An 11,232-nucleotide genomic window follows, 5' to 3' on the forward strand; every position below is an offset into this window, starting at 1 on the left:
GCGTGGCTATTTAATCTGCATTTTTAGTGTCACTACTTTCTTTCTTTCTGTTGGGTGTTTGTGCCGTGTGTGGGTGGTCAACCCCCCGGCACTGCCCGCCTGCCTGTCGCATCAAGGGCATTTACGAAGTGCTTCCTTCTTCGGTGCCGACCGTGGCTCTGTGCTGGAGCGTTCGTGTGCTCGTATGCGGGATGGTGGTCCCGCTTTCGCTTGAGCCCCGAATTCATAGTACGTGCATTCGAACGGAGTGGATGCCGTCAGACCGTCATATTCCCGGCAGCGCCTTCTAGTTGTCGGGGGAACCCTTGCTTGTGGAAGCGCCTAAGATAAAGTACGGTTCCGGCTTGCCTTTCGTACGACGCCGTGTGGAAACTGCATGGGAGTGGCTTCGGCCTGGGCCGTGCAGTCTGCGGCGGAGGTGCGATCGGTGTGCCGTCTCTCGCTCTCGTCCTCGCTCAAGTGCTGGGCGGTGGTTCCGGTGGGATTTCTGGCGGTTCCGACTCACCGGGAAAGTTAACTTCCGCAGCGCCTGGTAGAGCGCGTAATGCCATGGGCGTTAACCATGTGCGTCACGACACCAGTGCAGCAACTGCAGTGCTTGCCGCACACCGGGCAGTCTGCCGGGCATCGGATCGTGGCGGGGTGAGGTCCAGCGGGAGGAGGAGGCGTTTCCGTGCAAAGTTCTTTGCGTGCCTGCTGTGCGGCATCCGCGCCGCACCAACGGCATGTGCGTGGGATGGCGGGTTGCAATGGTCGTAGCAGCCATCCGTATTTTGTGCAAAACTCCGGTGCGGAGGCGGTCCAGTGCGGCCTCTTCCCCACGAGTGAGGGTGGCGTCCGTGCGCGTGGGTTCCCAGTCGCCTGATACAGTGGAGCGGTGAGCTTCTGGCTTGAGCTGTCGGGCACAAATAATACCTTCGGCCAGTGCGACGATGCTGGTGCTCCATGTGCCTCTGAGCTGTGCGAGGTCGGACGCCTCCTTGGCTTATGCATCACATGCCTCGTTCTTGGGTATGTCGCAGTGGCCAAAGGCAAGCTGCATCCGTGTGTGCGCTACGTGGTACTGCTGGCGAGAAAAAAGGGTACGTCGACGATGTGAGTCGCCAGGTGATGCAGAACCGTCGACGTGTGCTCGCGTGCTTCCACGATTCGACGAGAAGGCGCATAGACGCACGCTGCCGTGGAAACAGTCTCGGTGAATATCGTACTCTCCGTGCTAACACCACACCGCTCTGTGTCTGCTGTGGTGCATGAATTTCGCAGGGCCATAGGGGAATTGGGAAAAGAAGGAATTCCTCGTGGAGGCATCCCCGTACCAGCGTGGCCAATCCGCAACAACATCCCTTGCCGATGGAAGGCGGTGCGCCAACTAAATCAAAGGCGGCGCCGTGAAGGGATGTGCAAATTGCCGGAAGTGGCCGTCACACCTCCTGCACACACAAAATTGCGGGCCGTGACGGGCAACGAATCCCAATGCCGCGTCATCAAGGCTCCCACGCTCCACGTGCACACATGAGGGATCCTGCCATGGCAGCGGTGCGCTCGAGGACAAGTGTGGAACGTGACTGGGATGGCCTGGTCCGTCACTTCCACCGCTAAAGAGACATCAATCACCCCGTGCACTCGCCACAACGAAATAAGCCGGAATTACGACAATGCGTCGCGCCCCAATAAATAATCCCGCTCAAAGGCGGTACTGGAAACCCGGAGACCTGCTCCTACTCTGTCGCCGCTTTGCTCCTGTGGACTGTAATGCTTCCTGCATGTAAACCCGCGGTAAGGCAGAGCCGCAATTCATTACTTACACTAGGCGGTTCGCTGGATCCTTCCTCCATTGCACAAAACGAACGTTGGGTTCCTCGCACGCAACTCCATGAAATTACAGTCCGATACAACACAACATCAGCAGTAACAAGAGCGACAACTCGATCCCCTTCCACACAGTCAGTGTGGAACGGGAAAAACTCCTGAAAGCACCCGATCAAAATAGAAACAAATTGATAGAAACAACGACCAACAACACTGTAGGTGCCGTTAACGACGACTGTCTGTGGTGCGCAGCACAGCCGTGGCCCCTCAAGCACCGCATATTTACTAATTCCACGTGGCGTACGTCACATGGCGGCGTAATCGATCATACGGCTCGCACTGGATGAACGGTCGAACAGGCTCAGTGCGTCTGAGCGGGTGTCACCGGCCATAGGCTGCAATGGCGGTGCGGGTGGTTGGTACGACGACGCAGCGGTGGTGCCTGAGGCGTACGACGATGACGCCATTTCGTGCGGCTACGGCGTCTCCTCGTCGCTCTCCTCGTCATCGCGCAGCAGTGCCTCCAGCCCTCCACGCAGCGGCTCGCGCAGCTCCTGCCAGTGGCGGTCCTCCATGTACCACACAACGACGCTGTACACAGTGACCGCAAGCAGCACAGCGGTCAGCAGCAGCACGATCGCCGCGTATGCCCTCGCACCGCCGTCGCTCGGCGCAAGGTGGTTGGCCGCGCTGACCACGCACAGCACAGCAAGGAGCACAAAGCTCGCAGTGCGCATCGCCGTCAGGAAGGCCGAGCGCATCATGTTCGTGAAGGCAACCACGCCCGCACCCGCAAGCAGCACAGCCGCCATGCAGAAGTACTGGACGTCGCAGCCTCCCACGGGCGGGTGCACAGCCGCAATCAGGCACACCACGCACAGCACCGACAGCTGGAACACGCACCAGTACACGTGGCTGCCCCTCATGTTCGTCAGCATGCCGCCGTACATCCGCTGCTGCGCTGCGGGGTGCCAATACCCGACGGGGTACAGCAGGCGCTCGTGCAGCGGCTTCCTCGAAAACTGCCAGTACCTCTCGAAGCTCGCGCCCGTGTGGCGGGCAATCAAGTAGCACACACCAGCAGGGAACGCCACACCGTACAGCACGCCAACGACACCGATCACGCGGTGTTGCACGCGGGCGCCGGGCATCGCCAGTGCAAGCACGGAGCCAAAGAAGATGCCGAGGTGCATCGCGTGCGCCACAACGTACGTCAGGCTCGGGAAGCGCATCACCGCCCACGCACTCGCCGCGTCCACGCCGCGCCACCGCTGGAAGGCCGCCGTCACACCGCAGTGCACGCACCCGAACACAGCGGCGAGCAGCGCGTTGCCCACCACCATCCACAGCGGGTCACGGGCAGCGAACACCGACAGGAAGTACGGCAGCGCAACGGTGCTCGCACGCTCCTGCGCCGAGGCGCATGGCATCCTCGCAAACACGCCGAGCGCCTGCATCTCCAGGACGGAGCCCAGCCCGCCGGTCACCACCACGGCAACAGCCGCCGCACCCGCAGCAACGCCGGTGATCGCCGAGAGGGCGCTGGCAGCGGCGGGCAGCGTGTCGGACCTGATCGTGAAGGACCCAAGCAGCACACCCTTGCAGCCGCCGGACACCGCCGCAGCGCCGCAGCGAATGACTATCGTCTCGTCGAAAGCAATGAAATAACCGCGGTGCACGGGCACAGCCAGCTCCAGGACGGTGGACGGATTCGTCGCGTTGCGCACCCACGTCGCGTTGCGCAGCATCGCTCCCCACGGACCGCCGAACCCGCTCGGCTGCGCCGTCGACACAGGCACAAAGCTCAGGTGCGTGCCGAGCCGCGGGTCGCGTGCCCACCGAAACGGCGGAGGCAGCGCCACCATCAGCCGCGTCGGGAAGGCGCTCCCACCGCCGCGGATGTCATTCTGCGTCAGGCTCCCACCAGCCGCCGTCGTCGTCACGGTAAGCGTAGGGCACGCCACGTCGCTCCACCACAGCGCGCTGCTCACCGATGCCGTCGGGGTCCGCGTGGGCGGCAACGCCACCGTCTCCGTCACCTGCAGGGTCTCCGTCGGCCCGTACTGCGTCGGACTGTAGTGCGTCGTGCTCAGGCTCGGCGTCGGCTTCCACGTTGGCGTCGGGCTGCGCGTCTCCGTCAGCGTCGCCGTGTGGCTCAGCGGCGGCCTAAAGAGCGTGCGGTTGCACCCGTCCACGTGCGGCAGGTACACCGGCAGGCAGTCGCGCCCGTACCCGCCCTCAGCACAGCGGCAGCCACACGACCCTGACATCGCCCTCGTCGCAGCGGCAAAGCAGCTCACGTCGGCGTCGCACACCCCACACGCCACGGGACGGAATTCCCCGATGATGCCGGCGGACCTGTAGTCCATCGGCCGCAGCACCTGCCCGTTGAGCGTCAGGCACCCCACGACGAACCTTCGGCCGGCGCCCACAAGCGCAACGGTGCCGTCCATCACAACGGGCCCACTGCCGGCGTTCCCATAGAGCGTCAGCGTGCTCTGCACAAGGTCCGCACTGCGCGGGTACGACGGCACCGACAGGAGCCTGCCGCTGATGCTGTTGCCGCGCACCGACAGCCACGACCCGGACCCAAACGACGCCGACCCCCGCAGCACCAGCAGCGCGCCATCGGTCAGCGCACCGGCGTTGTCGTTCACCACGACGGCGGACGCGTTGGCCTCCACCCCGCTGTTGAACACCAACCCATGCGCGGCGTACACCTGGCTCCCCGACACGCGCAGCACAGCGCCCCCAGACGCAACCACGCGCGCACTCGCGTACAACGCATATTCGCCACCGAGCACAGCCGCGTCCAGCGCCACACCGCCACCGACAAGCTCCAGCACGGCGCCGTCCACCACCACCGTCCGCCCACCAGTCATCACGGTCACGAGGGCAACGCCGGACACAACCAGCACGGACCGCACGAGCCGCAGGCCCGACAGCACCAGCACCGGTGCGTACGGCGAGGACCGCGAGCCGGGAAGATACACAAGCGGCGTCGACGTCGCGGCAACCAGCAGGGTGTCCGTCACCGTCAGCACAGACCCCGCGGGAAACGTGCCGGTCAGCACAAGCGCACCGTTCAGCGCCTCCACATCGCACACCGACAGCTCCACCGGCCCGCTCTCGTCGCTCCCCGCCGCCACCGCACCGCGCAAGCCTCCTCCGCCCATCACGTACAGCACGGCACCGTTCAGCAGCGACACGTTCTGCACAACGATCCGAACGCCGTCTCGCGCCATCCACGGCACGTAGAGCACCGGACTCACGCCGTCCAGCACAACGTGGCGCAGCGTCACCTCGCTCGCGCCAGCAGGCACAACGAAAACCGACCGCACCGTCACGCTCTCGCGGACAAACACACTCGGCGCAGTGCCCACAGCGGGCGGCAGTGCAGGAGCTCCCACAGGCACGCACGCCTCGCCGTACCCGCCACTGCCGCACGCGCACACGCACATACCGTTCGTCATGCTCGCAGAGGCCGTCCCGGGCGCGTAGCAGTGCGTGTCCCTGTCGCAGTCGTCGCACCCAACAACGTCGATGCTCCCAGCGTCGCCAAAACCAGCCGCAGCGTACTCCTCCGCCGTCGACAGGACACGTCCACCAGCGTCGTTGCACGCCACCCTCAAATGCGCCCCAGCCGCAAGCGACAGGCTCAGCGAGACCATCCGAGGCAGCAGCGCTCGGTTGCGCACAAAGCTCAGCGTGCTCCCAGCAGCGGTCACGGCGCCAGCGGTGTAGAGCATCTCCCTCGAGACGCCGTCGTGCACGTTGCTCTTCGCCAGCAGCATCGACCCGTCATCCAGGCTCACCGTCGAATAAAACGCCACCGCGTAGTCCTCCGTCGACGAAAAGTCGCTCCGCACAAGCGCCACAGCGGAGCCCGACACGCTCACAGCCCCACGCACTGACACCGCATGCCTGCACAGCAGGAAGTCGCTGTCAACAAACGCCACCACGGAGCCGCCGCTGGCAGCAACACCGCCCTCCACCGACACGCACAGCCCCAGCGCCGTCTGCACCAACAGCCCGTCCACGTACAGCGCACCGCGCGACGACAGCGCCACGCCGCCAACCACCAACACGCCAACAGCGCCGCGGAACACCGCCGCCACGTGCGTGCGCGCGATGGTCAGCACGCTCCCCGTCAGATTCACGCTGTGCAACACGAGGCACGCGGAGGCGGCGCCAAGGCCGTAGACGTCATGGTACACAACACGCTTCTCTGCGATCAGCACCGAGTCCACCACAGTGACGCGCGAGCCCGGCGGAAATCGGTTCGCCACCAGCGCACCGCCTCCAGAACGCGACTCAAGCCCGCTGATCAACACATCGGCGCGCTCGCCAGCAGGCGGATCGGAACGCCACCCGACAACGTACAGGCTCGCTCCGCCCACAAACGTGCAGTTCGCCAGCGTCACGTTGCGCACGCTCCCTGACATCGACTCCACGTCCACCACGACGTCCGCCGCAAAGGTCACGCCAACGTAGCACACCACCGACGTCCCGAAACCGGCGTTCACCACTTCATCCACACGCACGTCCCGCACGCACAAGTCGGCGCCGTCGGTGCTCGGTGGCTCGGGAGCAGCAACGGGCAGGCACGCATCGCCGTGGCCGCCCTCAGCACACGTGCAGGCGCAGCCATCACTCGAGGCCGTCGTCGTGTACGCGGGGAAGCAAGACGTCGCAAGGGCGCATGGGTCGCTGCATGCCAGAACGGTGGCATTGTACACGGACGGGATGACGTAGTTCGCTTCCTCCTCACCGTTCACGGTGTTGCACGCAGCCACAATCGCTCCGTTTGTGAGATCGCGGGACCCCGTGGGTACCTGCAGTATTATTGGCGTGACCCTGCTGGACATGAATCGGTTGCCGGACACAGACACCGTGGAGTCGCGGAGATTCACCGTGGGGTCAAAAACAGTAAGGGCTTCCGATGGTGATTCACGGCAGAGGTTGCCGCTCACCTGCAGCCAGGAGTTGTAGTAGATGCAGGAAGAAAAGCCTGGGAAAAACACAACCAAGCTCTGCTGTATGTCGTTGCCCTGAAACACAACCGCTGACCGAGACTCCACACGTAATGTCAAAGTTAGTAATAAAAAGTACCTCACCGGCCTTGTCACAAGATTGCCTCGGATCACCACGGCAGAGTTGTTCAGAACCTTCAGCGATGAGGATTGGCTAGACCCTTTAAGATGTATCAGCGTACCGTCTCCGCCAGCCATATGAAACGTGTTGCCCACCACCGCAAACACGGAGTGCCACGACACGCTCAGCGCAGATCCAACGACGCAAATGGCGATTGACGATGCCGTCACGCTCTGAAACACATTGCCACTCAGCACCACCGCGGAGTCTTTGCTGATCGCCAGTCCATTCATCGCAACGCATGACTGGTTCCATATGTCCAAACACGGCCGAGGGATCAGCCTCGTGACAGTGAAGCGATTCCCGCTGATCGTGATGTTTGTGTGCGGTGGAAACACACCCTCCGGGATGAGCAGCGCGTCACTAAATGTGTTGCCGGTGACGACGATGTTCAGCGACCCCACAGCGGCGTACGCGTTGCCCAACAGCAACAGCACGGCGCCGTCCCTCCACGTGCATCCATCGAACGTGACATTTGCCACGTCGCCCGTCATTGCCCCAATCAGCACCGTCAGGCTCATGCCGCCTCCGCTGAACGTCACGTTGCGGTAGCACAGCCACGACAGCCCGCCGCCCACAGCCTGCGCAACCTCGGGGTACACCACTTCGCTGATGCACTCACCAACCGGCGGTGGCAGCGGTGTGGGCGGCACTGGCGGCAGCGGTGGCGGTGGCGGGCCAGCAGGCACAGGCGCCGGAACACACACATCGCCGTGCCCTCCAGCAGCACACTGGCACTTGCAGTCAATGGCCGCCGTCGTCAGCGGAGCAAAGCAGTCGCCCTCCTTCGTGCACTGCCCGCACACAGCAGCCGTCGTCACGTTGTTAATGCCGTTCAGCCCCAGCTCAGCCGCCGTCGTCACCTCACGTCCCGCAACCATCAGACACCCAGCAACGAAACGGTAACCGTCCTCAATCCGCTTCAGCAAGGATACCGACAACCCCGTCGAGCCCATCCTGCAGCCCGTCAGCGTCACAGAACTGCTGCTGTCAATGGTCACAAATGCGGACTCAGTGTCGTAGAACATCGCACCCAATTCCACGTCGTTGTCGCGCCAATCCAACCAGCTTGACCGCTGAACAGTCCACAAGTCATCGTTATAGATGGCGTAGCGAGCTGAGCCGCTGTTCCCCACCACGCGCAGCACGCTGTGATCCGACACGCTGAATTCTTGGTGCTGATGCAGCAGGCTTACCCCGGAGAACATCGTATTGTTGAGCAGCGCAAAAACGGAGTGGTCACTCACACTGAGACTGTGCACGTAAAACAGGTATTTGTATCCCTCAAAGCTGCAGTACCGCGCGTACAGCGAGCTGCCACCCACCAGCGTCAGTGTCCCAGTCGAGTAAAAACCAAAAGCACCGTACCTCGTTGCATGCGCCTTGACGTTGCTCACCAACAGCGTCGACGCACTCAAAACAACATTCCGCAACATCACCACGCTCAGCATGTTGTTCACAGTGTCCAAAAACTGAACTGTAGAGGACTGTACCGCATCAACCTCCGTGATGGCGATGTCGCAGCGCTGCGGGAGGGCAAGCGCAAACACAACGACGGAGGACCGCATCACCGTCTGGCTCATGCGGATCAGGACGCCGGACGACTCGACCGCCTCAACACCCCCAACAAACTGCAGCGCGGCACCCTCACGGAATGTGCACCCGGTGAGCGTGATGTTGATGGGGAGATGCAGCGGCATGCTGTTGAGGAAGAACGTCAGCACAGAATGCCTGCCGCTGAATGTCACGCCCACGTAGCAGTGGTGCGTCTTCCACATCTTCAGCGCGAGGCTCGTCAGCGTCTGGTTCACCACGCAGCTCGTGTCGCCGTCGACGGCTCTCTCCGCTACGGGCGGCACAACCGCGTCGAACACCTCGAAGGGAAGACACGACGCGCCATGCCATCCGTCCTTGCAGCTGCACGAGCACGAGCTGCGGTCCACCGACTCCGTCCCGGGCATGTAGCACGCCGCGTCGTCGTCGCACGTGCCGCACCTGAACACCACCACGCCCTCCGGAAACACATCGTCGTACGACACCTCCTCATCGCCCTGCAGGTTGCACTCAGCCACAAACCGCGCGGGTAACGCAACAACAATGCTCGATGGAAAAAAAATAGCGAATAAAACCGTCGAGTCCACCTGACGGTTGTGCGCAAGCGCCACGGTGGTGCCGCTGCCCGACAGCTGAATTTCTTGCCAGGAATACGGAATAGATAATACTGAGGCTGCACCCACGCTGTTGCCCTCCACGCGCCACTGCGCACCACCCTCGAGTGTCACCGAGCCAGACACATACACCAGCGCGGAATCAAAAATTTCTGTCCTGCCGACAAAGGCGCAGTCCGCCACTCGCAGCAGCCCCGCGGAGTTCACGGTGGTATCCCCAAAAAGATAAACGCCGTTAGCCGAGCTCATCGTGTTGTCCTCCACGTCAAAGTAGCCGCCGTTCCTCACATCAACAAAAGTAACGCAAACAGATGATTCCACACCGTCATCGTCCTCCGTTGTGCTCAGTGTATTTCCCCTCACAATAATCCCGCCACCATCAATAACAACACCATTGATGAAATAGACTGCGTACCTACTCGCCTCAATGTAGTTGTCGAGTAGCAGCAGCGTCATATTCGCACTGAGAGCAAACTTCACAAATAAAATGGCGTGGCCCGACGTCGTCACAATCGTACTTCCCGCCACCAGTATCTGGGAGCTCGCACCAAAATGGCCCTGAAAAACCAGCTCACCAGAATCCACCATCGAGGAGACCACGTTCACGTGCACGCATGCACCACTCCCCTTGATCGACAGGCCCACGAGGACGCACTGCAGCAGTGTGATGTTGAGTGTCTGCTGTGGTGCGTCAAAATACGACAGGTCCAGCACAATCGCGGCAGTGAAGGTCACGCTGACGAAGCACAGACCACGCACACCGGGATCAGGAACGTCCAAAGAGCTGATGCTGCCACCGTGCACGCAGCGGACCTCCGTGTCCCTCGCGTCGGGGGGCGGGAGCGGCCCAAGGCCGTCCGGAACCGCAGCTGGCAGACACGTGTCGCCGTGGCCGCCAGCAGCACACACGCACTCACAGCCGCTGATGCTGCTCGTCCTCGCAGCAAAGCACACGGCGTCCACGGTGCACGCGCCGCAGTCCAACACCATCACGGGTGCTCCAATATTGAGGTCGACTCCGTAATTCGTCACAGGTGAGCCCCTTGCCGCGTTGCACACGCCGTAGATGATCGGGCGCGTGTCGGATGGTGGTGACCACTTGCTTGTCATATATGTAAAGGGCGAGAACGAGCCATACGTGAAGTTGTTGTCAATTATCGACCACACACTCCAATCGCGGAACGCCACGCTGCTTTCCTTGACTATGTACACAACGTAGGCGGTGCGGAACTCGTTGTCGCGGTGCACCAGCCAGCTGCCGCCGGTCACAGTCAGCGTACTTGCCATGAGCATGGCGAAGCCGAGACGGAACGTGCTGGACACAATCTGCAGAACGCTGCCGCCAGCCACAACAACATCCTCAAACACACACGCGGCTTTGCCGTATTCGGTGCTCGGCGCACTCCACAAGCTGTTCTGTATGGAGAACACGGAACCGCCACCAACGCGCAGGTCCGACGCAAGAGCGTAAATCACGTGTGTCTGTGAACTGACAACGCAGTTGTCCATGTAGAAGACGCTGGACAGCTTGGCGCCAAGGCCGCGCTCCACGAGGATCGCAGCGCACGAGCCCCCGCCACACACCAGCGTCGACCGCGTCAAGACAAACCGCGTCGACAGAAGCCGGACGCCGTCGAGGGCAAGCGCGGGGCCGTACCGAAATCCCTCGTGTCCACGGGCCGTCGGCACGTACTGCGACCCGCCAACCGTCGCGCGCAGCGTTGAGTTCGCCAGCAGCACACTCGAGTGCAGCGGCATCGCGCCATGCAGCACAATCGTGCCCTCCAGCGACGTCACATTCGTCATGTTGACGAGGGCGTGGGGCATCAGGCGCGCCGTGCTCTCGCTGAGGCCGCCAATCCGCAGCTGCGCACCGCCCGCAAGCGCGCAGTGGCGCAGCGTCACGTCCAGCGCGTCAGCGAACGCGTCCATCGAGCGCAGGTCCACCGCCACAGTGATCGGTCCACTGAACACCACCGAGTCGAAGCACGCCCTCGCACGCCCGCCGCCAAACGTCACCGACTCCGTCAGCATCACGCCGCTCACGCAGCCCCTCCGGCACGGCCACCACGGCGCCGGAACTCGCAACCGGCACGTCGAA

At 62.6% G+C, this 11,232-nt stretch overlaps 1 pseudogene, besides 1 other annotated feature; it reads right to left on the reverse strand.

The window, feature by feature from the left end:
• Positions 1-11,232: a sequence feature (areas not merged during assembly with more than two copies in the genome that could not be assigned to a particular haplotype).
• Tc00.1047053508031.10 lies at positions 2,115-11,232 on the reverse strand (annotated as a pseudogene; the record flags this gene model as incomplete).

The sequence above is a fragment of the Trypanosoma cruzi genome, genomic scaffold (genome assembly GCF_000209065.1).
Source record: "Trypanosoma cruzi strain CL Brener 1047053516615 genomic scaffold, whole genome shotgun sequence".
NCBI lineage: Eukaryota > Euglenozoa > Kinetoplastea > Trypanosomatida > Trypanosomatidae > Trypanosoma > Trypanosoma cruzi.